Source organism: Acartia tonsa, chromosome 8 (genome assembly GCF_053477335.1).
Source record: "Acartia tonsa isolate MP-2025a chromosome 8, ASM5347733v1, whole genome shotgun sequence".
NCBI lineage: Eukaryota > Metazoa > Arthropoda > Copepoda > Calanoida > Acartiidae > Acartia > Acartia tonsa.
Window position 1 is genome coordinate 27,506,416 of NC_137267.1, and position 11,369 is coordinate 27,517,784.

At 30.0% G+C, this 11,369-nt stretch overlaps 1 protein-coding gene across 1 annotated transcript in view; it reads right to left on the bottom strand.

The window, feature by feature from the left end:
• LOC145326416 (CUGBP Elav-like family member 4) overlaps window positions 1-11,334 on the bottom strand; it is a 201,358-nt gene extending 190,024 nt beyond the window's left edge. The window contains exon 1 of the mRNA XM_080169765.1: window positions 10,893-11,334. The gene's annotated coding sequence lies outside the window, so the exon portion shown is untranslated. The remainder of the gene's footprint in view (window positions 1-10,892) is intronic.
• Window positions 11,335-11,369: the final 35 nt, after the last annotated feature.

Genomic DNA, 11,369 nt, shown 5'->3' on the forward strand with positions numbered 1-11,369 from the left:
GATTATTGTAAATAAATATTGAGGCAATACAGATAATATACAGGGTGCTATACACAAGTGAGATTATTATATATAAATATTGGGGAAATACAGATAATATACAGGGTGCTATTTACAAGTGAGATTATTGTAAACAAATATTGGGGAAATACAGATAATGTACAGGGTGCTATTTACAAGTTTCCCTCAAATCGAAAAAAATAGGTATTGGGTTTTACTCTTTCCCCCTATCTTTTTATATAAAGTAGCAAGTTTTTTTGTCTGTAGCAAAGGATCTCGCGAAACTCTAAACCGATATGGTTCTCCTTTACAGTGAAGCTTCTTGTATGTCCAGGGAAGGTTTTAGGCTATTTTAATTTTAAATTTAACCCGTCGGATGGATTTCTGCCACTTGTATACCCCTTTCAATAAAGAGACCCCTAAGATGCTAGGGGCACAACCGTTAGTATTCTTTTACTTTATTGATGAAGATACCTAACACTTGGGTAAACAATTGATATACTCAGCAAGCAATATGTTCAAATATTTTACCACAGCCCACTTAAACAATACTTATCATAGCAATGCTTAGTTCATGCATGATATGTCCGTCTGTATGTCGAAAATGAATTAACCTTTAATAAAGATTCTTTTTTTAAAAAATATAATAATATCTGAAATTTTTAACAACTCCCCAATTTTATATCTATTAAAAATATGTGAGTCATACTGTGAGAAGCATTATAAAAACATCTCAAAATTTATGACAGAATAACATTAATGATATTTTTGTTTATATTTATCAGTTTTCTGTCTGCCTACTTTTTTCCCGCTTCAAGTTTTTTTTCGGTTATTATATATCCATTTTTTGTGCTGCAGATATTGTTTTGAAATCTGAAACCAAGCCGAGACGAGATGGCCGCTAGTAATCCCGCCTTTTCAACAACAGTTTCACCTACCTCCCTCCCCTCCAACTCCTGTCATCACCCCTTCTGCTACACCTGTTCTACCTCTTTTTCCCGCGTGATGTCTGTGTTTTATTACTATTCTATTTATTTGTGTGTGATAAGGGAATTACATTTCCCTTTTATTCTGGTGCATTCTCCCCCATATCATGGGGTTATTTTTACCTGCATATGTCAAGGGGCAGGTCACATTTTGTGAATTTTAAGAAATCTTTGACAAGAACCTTTGCAGTCTTTATTATTATAGGACTGCCTTACGATTTTGACTTTTCATCAATTTTGTAAGACCCCAAAAGAGCCCAGTAAGCTGAAACTGGGACCCCCCAACTCCATAATCTACTCCTGCCCAAACTACTTGCTATCAATCAAACCAACCAACTCTAACAAACTGAAACTGAAACACCAAACCAATTTAAACATTATTAATTTAATTGTGTAGTTAGTCTTTATGTTAGTTATTGATATTTTATAAGTATAACAGCTAACCCTTAACCTACTAACACATATCTAATTTTTATTTCGTATTTTACTTATTTCATTATGTATGATTTTTTTTATAAAAATAAATCATTTTAACAACAACATATTTATTTAGTATATCGAACTTCGCGTTGATGTATGTTGTCATCCATGTATATATACATATATGAGTACATAAAAGGGAAATAAGATAATAAGAATAATACACTCTTCAATAACCTAAGTTGTGGAGAACAATTATTTTCTTCATAGTGATATTTTATCTAAATAAAAAAAATAATTTGCCTCTATCTTTATAACAGTCATTGGTTATCATGATTGATTCTTTGATACATTTAATATTACACTGAAAAAAAGAAAATTTGTGCATGTACGGTTCTAACTAACAGAAAATACTTTTGTTTTAATGAAAATTGCAACAAAAATGATGAACGTTCTACGTCCCAATAAATAATTTGGAAATAAAAATTAATTATTGTTAGATGCTGGATGGATGCAAAACATTCCATTGGTTAATAGAGACGACAAATATTGTTTCATTAACTAACGTCCATGGATTAGTTAAAGATATCTATTTTAATTGGGCTCCCTGTTTTATAAAGAGTTTCTTAAAGATATATTTGTTATTTCAAATATGTATATTTCAATGTGTTTCATATCAATTTTTTTCATTAAAATATAAGATTTATGAGTATGTTAACTTATTAGTTATTCCATGTTATGTTCTAAGGAAGGTAAAGTTATAATGTACAATTTCTTACGCATTTATACACATTACAATACAGCCTGTATCAAAAGTCATAAATTTGTCCAGATGCTATGTAAATCTAATGGGAAATTTACCCGCTATGAATTATTTTAATGTTGGTTAATCTGTTTTCGATGTGTTTTGTTTGTGAAAGAACAAAAACTAACTGTCTTGAACTCTAAAGGACACAAGTTAAACTAACCTAACCATTTTAAGACATTTTAGGTGCAATTTTACTTTGCCTGTTTTTGATAATTTATCAATGTTACTATGACAATCTAAATTTTTATTTTGGAACTTAAGCTAATTATTGATTTTATGCGGAGGTGATATTTCAGCAAAAGTTCTACTTTATCAACAATCTTCCCCTGTACAGAGAGGGAATGGTATTCTAAAGATGAAAAGAGTAAGAGATAACTATGGACAATATGGATATCAGCTTTGAAAATTTAATTAAATTAATCGTTTTGAAACTAGTTTTAAAATCTGAGATAATGTACGAAATCGAATCCTGAAATTTCTGTCATCGAAAACAGTGAAAGGGAATAAATAATCATAACGAAAAGAATCTATTTTTAATGCAAGAAAATAAAGTATAAGTAAAAAATAGCATGATTTATATTTAATTTCAAGCAAAAAATTAAATTTCCAAACTGGCCTCGTATTAGTTAAGAAAGCACAAGCAAAAAGCAAAAGAAAGGTTTAATTTTAGTCTTTCGATTCCTAACTCTTTAAGAATAATTATCATTTCTCTAGTTGAGTAAGTTTATTTTTCTTCTAACTTGATGTAATACTGCTTTTGTGTGTTTGTGTGAGTGTTAGTGCATTGATGTAAGGGTGTGTTGGTGTATGCGTGTTAGTGTGTGTATGTGTGTGGATGTATGTGTTAGTGGATAGATGTTTGTGTGTCTGTGTGACTAAAAGTTTTAACTACATATTCTCCTAAATATTCCGGAGATACATTGGGTCATTTCTAATTAATATGTTCTAATATATTGTGGATAATGAGTACGTCTTTCAATAAAAAAATAATCAAATCGGAAGATATGATTTGAAAACTACTTTTTTCAAACATTTAAAAGCAACAAAGAAAAATAAAATAAAAAACGATAGTACATGCTCTATGTGGAAAGAAACTTAACTTGTAATGGCCAAATTCATATAAGGAGTGTATAGATGCTTATTTGTGATCACTGTAATTATATCCATTTTCAGCCCATTGTATTTGACAAGATCTAGTTTGGATTTACTTGAAATTCAAAGTCTAGTTTTCTCACTGCGCACATATCTTATATAAAGCCATCTTTTATCACATTGGTAAAGCAGTTAGATATTACTTCATAAATTTATTATATTGCTATAGAACTTTTAGTCGAAATAAACTGAAGTTATCACTTGTTTACATTTAGAGCATGTACGTTCGTCTGTCAGTTTATAAATAATATCGTAAAGTAAGACTTGTCCTATGGAATTAAAACCTTTTATGATGATTGAGGTTTTCAAATATAATAAGAAACAAACTAGAAAGCGAAGCAACCCTGAAAGTATGCACAGTAAGTACGTTGGTTCATTTAATATTTTTACATATTCTTTTTTTAATTAGGGTCCGTAATCGTATACTTAGAAATGTTAGAATTGTCTTATCGATTTTAAGTTAAGTTTGGCATGGTAATTCCTGAGATAGTTATGATTAATTTACATAGCGTATCAACTCTATAAGCGTTATAATGTTTGTTTGTCCTTCTGTTCCAGAGCTTAGCTTTTTTGGATGTTGACATTTGAGATGAGATGAATTAAAAAGATTGTTGTCCAAAGTATATCTACTTATTTTGTTTTTACTATTTTTCTTGACTTTCATTGGAGGTGTTATCCTTGGTTCTCCAAATGAAATAATTACCATTTATAAAATAAAAAAAACTGTTGAATCTAGAACTATAGTTAAGTTGCCGCCAAGAGATGCAGCATTGGAATGCATATTAGAGTGTTTCACAATACTTCATTCTTCCTTCCTCTTATGTTAACAATGAAATTTTTTTAACTTTTATCTTGTCCCACCGAAGAGCCCTAACCCTGTGATGTTATATTAATCATTAACCTAAGCAAAATAGATTTCATAGATACATCTTTTTCAAAAACCTTAGTTTAAAAAAAGAATAAAAGAGTTAAAACATTCAGATATATATTGTATTAAAATTATCGTTTTTATGTCATTGTTTGATTAAATTGTTAATATTTTCATCCTTAATTTAGCGGACTAAATCAAATTAAAGTTTTTATTTAATGTCCTTTAAAAAATAATTCAGAGTCATATTTGTATCTACTAAAAGTGTAAATCAAATATTTGAGGCATGTTTTGAAACTGTCTATTACATATAATGCACACATTAATACTTTAAGGCAGTATCTTTATACCTGCATATTTTACAAAGGATTTTACATAAAAAAAATAGATGCATAGAGGAAAAAGAATGCTTGAAACTTGAAAACAGTATCAAACTTTTGTTTATTTTCTTTTAAAAATTTCAAAAATCAGCCATAGAAACTTTTTATCCTAAAAAAATTTTTTTTGTGTTTAAAGTTATATCTAGTAAAATTATAATTTCTTTACTTTTTAAATTAACTATCAAAACTGCAATTAATAATTTTTCTGATCGTTAGCCAAATGTATTAAAAGCTTACGACTGTGAATAACATTACTCCTGTTCTCTTTTCATAATATAATTTTGATTTAATATAAAATGGCCATGGAAAAGCTGAGCTTGACTGGATATTTGGAGCCCACCAGGCGCACATACAGGGACAAGTATTCTCATTATTATGAGAACAAGACAGCGAATTGAGAGGATTAAGACCTGCTTGTTCAGAAAGCCATAAAACAGCCCACAGCTCTTGATTCTCTTGCAAATAAGCTGCAAAAACTTAGACATTGTCGAGTACACTTTTCTTTATTCAGCCGCCAAATAGGTTCAGCAAACACAAGCCATAACTTTTTTATTAATACCGAAAAACCGCCCAAAAACGGGTCCCTATGCCCGATGGGTATTTATAACCAAGCCGAACCGGGTTTATTTGCAACTTTTCTGTGGACGCCACTAGAGCAAAAAAATGGAATTCCGTATTTACCATAATAAAGCTTCCCTGAAATTTTCAGCTCGATTGGTCCATAAAAGTGGCGCTCGGCACTAATGGGTTAATTGCTATATGTTTGGTATAAGTATGTTTCTAGACATGAAAATGAGTTGTTGGAATCATTGATTAGAATCCACATCCATATGTGTGATATTGTTATGGTTTACCTTTGAATAATCCAATATTTGCGCTGTCTGCAGCAACAATACGTGAAAAATTGTTAACAATTTCTATTCAGCTTTGCATGGGTGCCGCTTAGGGAGCCTTAGAATTTGGTCATGTTAGAGTACAGTAACCAGTTAAAAGACTGCAGTGCAAAAGTCAAGTAAATGAAATACTTCAGATATCAAAGGTTGGACAATCAACTGGTTTCTTACTCTGCATATGTTGGGACCTACCTAATACCAGGTTATTTACAATTTCTAGAGGTATTTATGAGGTAAATCAAGATGAATTAAACACAAATTATAATGTATTGTGACTTTTAAATCTTTTATCATCTTTCTCTGTTCATTATTCATTATCTAAATATTATGAGGGAGGCATAATACTAAATCAATATTATTTATTTACAGGTTTGTACTTGAGCATGGTCCAAATCTAAGGGTGGGTAGTGCCGCTCCCACTGGGTCCTCCCCGGATAAAATCAGGTTCCATTGCTTTTTTATTGTTAATTCGCGTTAAATTTACACATTCAGTAACCAGTATTATGATGTGATTCAAACAAATGAAATAACTTTAGAAACAACCTTTGGCGGGCTAAAGCTGCACAATACACATTTGAAAAGAGTGAACAACAAAATTATTTAATTTTCAACATTTAAAACACAATAACTGGTTTTGCATATTTTGAATAAATCATAATACTTTTTTTATTTCCTTTTAGCAAAAAAATAATAAGCATACAATTAAATGCCCTGACTAAAACTCTTTTTAACCCATAACATTTCATTAATGTAATAATAATTCATACTGCTCATTTAAAAAATTTAAACTAAAATATTGAAATTGAATCATATTACTATTTATTGGATTTATATTACTATGAATATATTTTTATATAAATTAATATAATTTTTTAAAAACAATATAACAAGACATCCTGTATATAATATACAATATACATTTATTGAATATGCAAAATATATTTATATACATGCGTACAATACATATCCTGATAAACATATTCTAAAACAATATATTAAAAACATTAATTCAAGACCTTCCCTTAATAGTTGTAAACAAATTATTTACCATAGAGAAAAAAAAAGATAGATTGAATCATAGGTCTATAGTATATATCATATACAGATTACTACCAACTTTTCCAAGGACCTTTTTCGTCTGCTTGTAATTTGTCTTCTGCCACTTAGCTTAACATTCCCAACACAATAGTTTATTTTCAAAGACCAAATTGAGAGTCGACACAAGGCCCTTGGGATGAGGACATATAGTTATTTAACCCCTTCCCTCTCTAGTGTTTTACTCTAATGATAAGTATAAAGTTAGAAATATTCAGTTCTCTTGGCAGATTACTATATGACGTCTTGCAAATTATCTTGATTTTACAGTCTTTCTTAGATTAGAGGTATACATGGAAGCGCAATTTATTTTTATCATCCAACTTTTTAGAATAAATTGTAATAAACTTTGTAAAATGTTTGGGTATATTTAGTTCCTTTCGTGACAAGGCCTTTAAGGGGCGTTTCGTCGTATTTTCACAGTAGCATTTGATAAGTTAATTTAGGTTAAGTTGAGTTAGGAGATTGCTCCGCAGGGTTAGGAAATTGGCCTCACAGGGGCTAGAAATAGGGAAAACGCTACTGGGAAAATACGACGAAACGCCCGATAAGAGGCGTTGCCACGAAAGAAACTTTACCCAAATTTATTGTCTGCTTGAAATATTTACAATGGGAAGTATGTTACTACTGCTGCTATGTCAGGTGCACGTTAGTAATAGTGGATGGACTTCTATAGCCCTAAACATTTGATTGTCTAAAGGACTGTTTACTGCGAAATCGTGAAAGAGAGTTGTTTCAACCTCTTATTTCCTATCCATAAGTTAAAAAAAAACATTATTGATGTTGATTTAAAAAAGATTTTGTGCGTTAAATTTTGAAAATGCATGAATAGAATATGATAACATTATTTGTGTATTTTGAAAGCATACTTAATGCTTCCCTTTTTGGAAGGAATGGAAAAAAGGAAGATATAGAAAATGACGAAAACAGCCCCATCGCATGAAAGAGTTTAATAACTGTTTAAATTTTTTTAGTTACAACAAATAAAGAAAAAAATTCACAATTAGTTACTTTTTGATAAGTCTATCATGACAAAATATATTTCCTAAATTATATTTTAGGTATCTATGAATGTCAAGGCCATTAGCCTTGTAAGATCTCAAGCTGTTGGCTAAGAGTGGCGGCAGACAAATCACCATGCTACCTGACGGAGTAAAAAACAAGAGTTTCAAATTCTATTTTATTGATAGAATGAAAACAGTTTGCATGAAATAATGAACAAAATTAGTACAGTTAAATACATAAATTAATACGAGTAATTTTAGATTCTTATTTTAGTCACTGTTTTTCAAGAAAAATATAAGAGGTTGCATGATCACTTCATTCTGTTGCTTTGGTACATAGAAATAATTTTAAGCTCAAATAAATAAAAAGCTCTACTTAAATTGAATAGTTTTGGTACGAACAGCTCTGTATTACAGTTTACTATATTTGATATAACATAATGTATAAATAATGTTGGTCTTGAATGAAATAAATAATTAAAAAAGATATATGTGCTTTATCTTCAAAGAAAACTCAACACATTCTATATTTAGGCCCTAAATATGTTACGCATGAATTGAATATGTACCTATTCTTGCATCCGTGCAAGCAGAATAGCATACAGGGTGAATTTAAACTAAGATGCACAATTCTTTCACAGAAGAATTTAAAATACATAGCACCTCTATCATTTTTAAGCACGGCTACACAAAACAATGCAGCGTCATAACTTAGGAGGAAAAGGTCGTCGTTGCAACCTGGGATTAGGATTGTATATTAATCACGGAATGTGAACAACCAAAAACACAATAGCAGAAAACCTGCCTATACAATGCATTAATTTTAAAGTAAATATTTAGTTTAACTAAAAGTTAACCCCACTTCAAACGGGACCTTACCTGCCCTCATCTTGACAGGACGAATCTGAATATTGTGCTTTGCAATTCAAATATGGATACAGTGTTATTCCAAAATTTTCACATTTTAAAACAGGGTCTTACTTATGCTTGGATTGTGCAGGTTTTTCAGGTGGATTGGTGAAATGCTACCCATATAACCATTATTTTTTGTGGCGGGTACTCAACGCAGCCTTGATCATGAACATAGAACAGATTTTAGCTATAGAAATGAATGATAATGTGGCTAATGTACATTTGTGGCCCAAATCTTTCTATAATTGAACTTAATTATAAAAAATAACTAAATTGTTTGTCAGGCAGAAATCTTAGAGGCAAAATGGTTTTTCTAATTAAAATTTACATGCTCTAAAACCATAAAATTTTAGCGACCGAATTTTTTCTGTGTGTGTTAGAATCTTAAGTATATGCAGAGATATTTACATTTGCAATAATTTTACTTGCAAACCAATGCAAATTTTAGGATTTTCATCAAAATCACAAGATAAAGTCACATGAAAAAAGCATCTAAATTTAAAGTTGTAAAAAAACCTTTTTTAAAGAGATTTATCTTCTTTGAGTCAAAACCCTTTGCCGGCACCCCCAAACAAATCAGCTTAAACCTTCCCTAAATTGTCAATATTACAAATTCAAACTGGCATCTGTAGTGAAAACACGTTTGCACCCAAATGCAACTAACTAATGTTACTTCAGAGTATATCAAACGCCACTCTTAAGTCAAACTAACACAAATTAAACTCGGACAAGATTCTCAAAGCTTAATGTTTTATTTAATTTGTAAATCCTAAATCTATATCTAAATTTGACTAAAAAGTTTAGAAATAGTTAAGGATAAAAGTTTACAAAGACATTAGTAGTTAGATGTAGATAAAAGTTTTAATGTACATAAAACTATAAATATGTTTAATGATGAAAAGTACCCGAGCTGTAAAGTTAAGAATAAGGATAAGTTTTTAGAAAACAAGGACGATTATTTCTATACTAGGCTAAAGGCAAAATTTTGTTCCGTACTGTGAAAATATTGTTCAGATTCATATAATCATTGATAAACTGCCAATATTATTAAACTTTTACAAAGGACTTCTGAGTGTAACCCTGTAATACAGAAGCTGCACTAAATATTTAAGTGAAAACGGGTGGAACAATATTTCAATACAAGATTTAGGCACTTTACAATGAAAGGAAAATCAAAGAGTAAAACCAAGTAAATGGAATTATTTATAAGAAACGGTTTCCCTATCCTCGTTTAGAGTGTAGAATTCCGAATGGTGTCATAAATCCTATTTAATTCAAATTATCTCTACCCTAGCCAGTGTAAAAGAGAATGGCAAGTAGCCTAAAACCTGCACTTTGCCAATACTAAGGTTTTTCCCCTGAAAATTGTCAACTGATTGCAGTTGTTTACGAGATCTTACTGATCTTATCCGCCTAATATAGTATATAGGAAAAGACTATTGTCTTAATGTAACTTATTTTTTTATGACTACGTAAATAGCAATTAAACTAGCTCTAGAACGCAATGAGGATAAAGTTTTAGTTTTTTTAAAAATATTTCCAAATTCAAATATCTTTCTTCTACAGTATTGAAAAAACGATTGTCTCATCTCTTAATCTCTGAATTTAGCTGTGTTAGCTGTGAGAATATAAATCTTAGATTCACTCTGATTATGTCACATTAGTATATTAGTACACCATCCATAGATTAATATAGATATTAAGTCAGGTAGCTAGCTCTACATTTGCTAGTAAAAAAGTACAACCTACATATATTAAAATAGAAATTAGGTCAGGTGTAGCTAAATTTACATATTAGTATATTAGTACACCATTATAGATTATCATAGATATTAGGTCAGGTAGCTATTTATACATTGGTAAGTTTATTAGTACACCATCCATAGAATAATACAGATATTTCGTCAGGTAGCTATTTCTTTATTGGTTAGTATATAAAATTACGTACACCTTCCATAGGTTGATATAGATATGAGGTCAGCTAGCTAGCTCTAAACTGGTTAATATATAAACACAGTATCCAAATATAAATATAGAAATTAGGTCAGTGAGATAGTTCTACTTTGCTAGTATTTGAATACAACCTCCATAGATTAATATAGGAAACAGATAAGCTAGCTAGTTCTATGTAAGTGTATAGTATATCATATATGTCATCATAGAGCATCATATTGATAAAGCCAAGGTTTTATATTAGATTACCATTCATAGATTGAAATAGAAAGAAATTAAAAAGCAACATAATTAAAAAAGAGTTTCTGAATAAGCGATAATGACCAAGTGTTAATATGCCTAATTTTACGTTCTGGACTGTTACTTGCAAATGGACACGTTCTAAATTTAGAGTAGCTATGCTAAAATAATAATATATTACCTTAATTCAGTTCCAAAGTATGAAATTAGTTGATTATTGGGCTAAGCAAACACTTAAGTTAACCTTGCCACGTTTGATTCTCTCCACATATATTAATATGACCTCTACAAAGTAAATGTAGAAGGGCAAAGATCACAGAATTATAACTTTAATAACAACCAACTTAGTAGTATTATTTATTCACTTTGTGTTTATTGAGTTTATATAATATGGTATTATATTGAAAATATTAATCTTGTTGGCACTCTATATTTATATATATATCCAATAATCACAATAGCACTATAAAATATCTTCACAGTTTGTTTCTGCGTGTGTTTGTGTGTATTAGAAAGGGGAACTCTCTTTATTTATTAGTTCTATTTATTTTGGACGTATGGACACTTTTTTCTTTGTTTTTCTTTTTCTTTATTGTTGCCAATATATAGTTTTTAAGTTCAGCAATTCTATTTATAAATGATACATTATTACAAATAG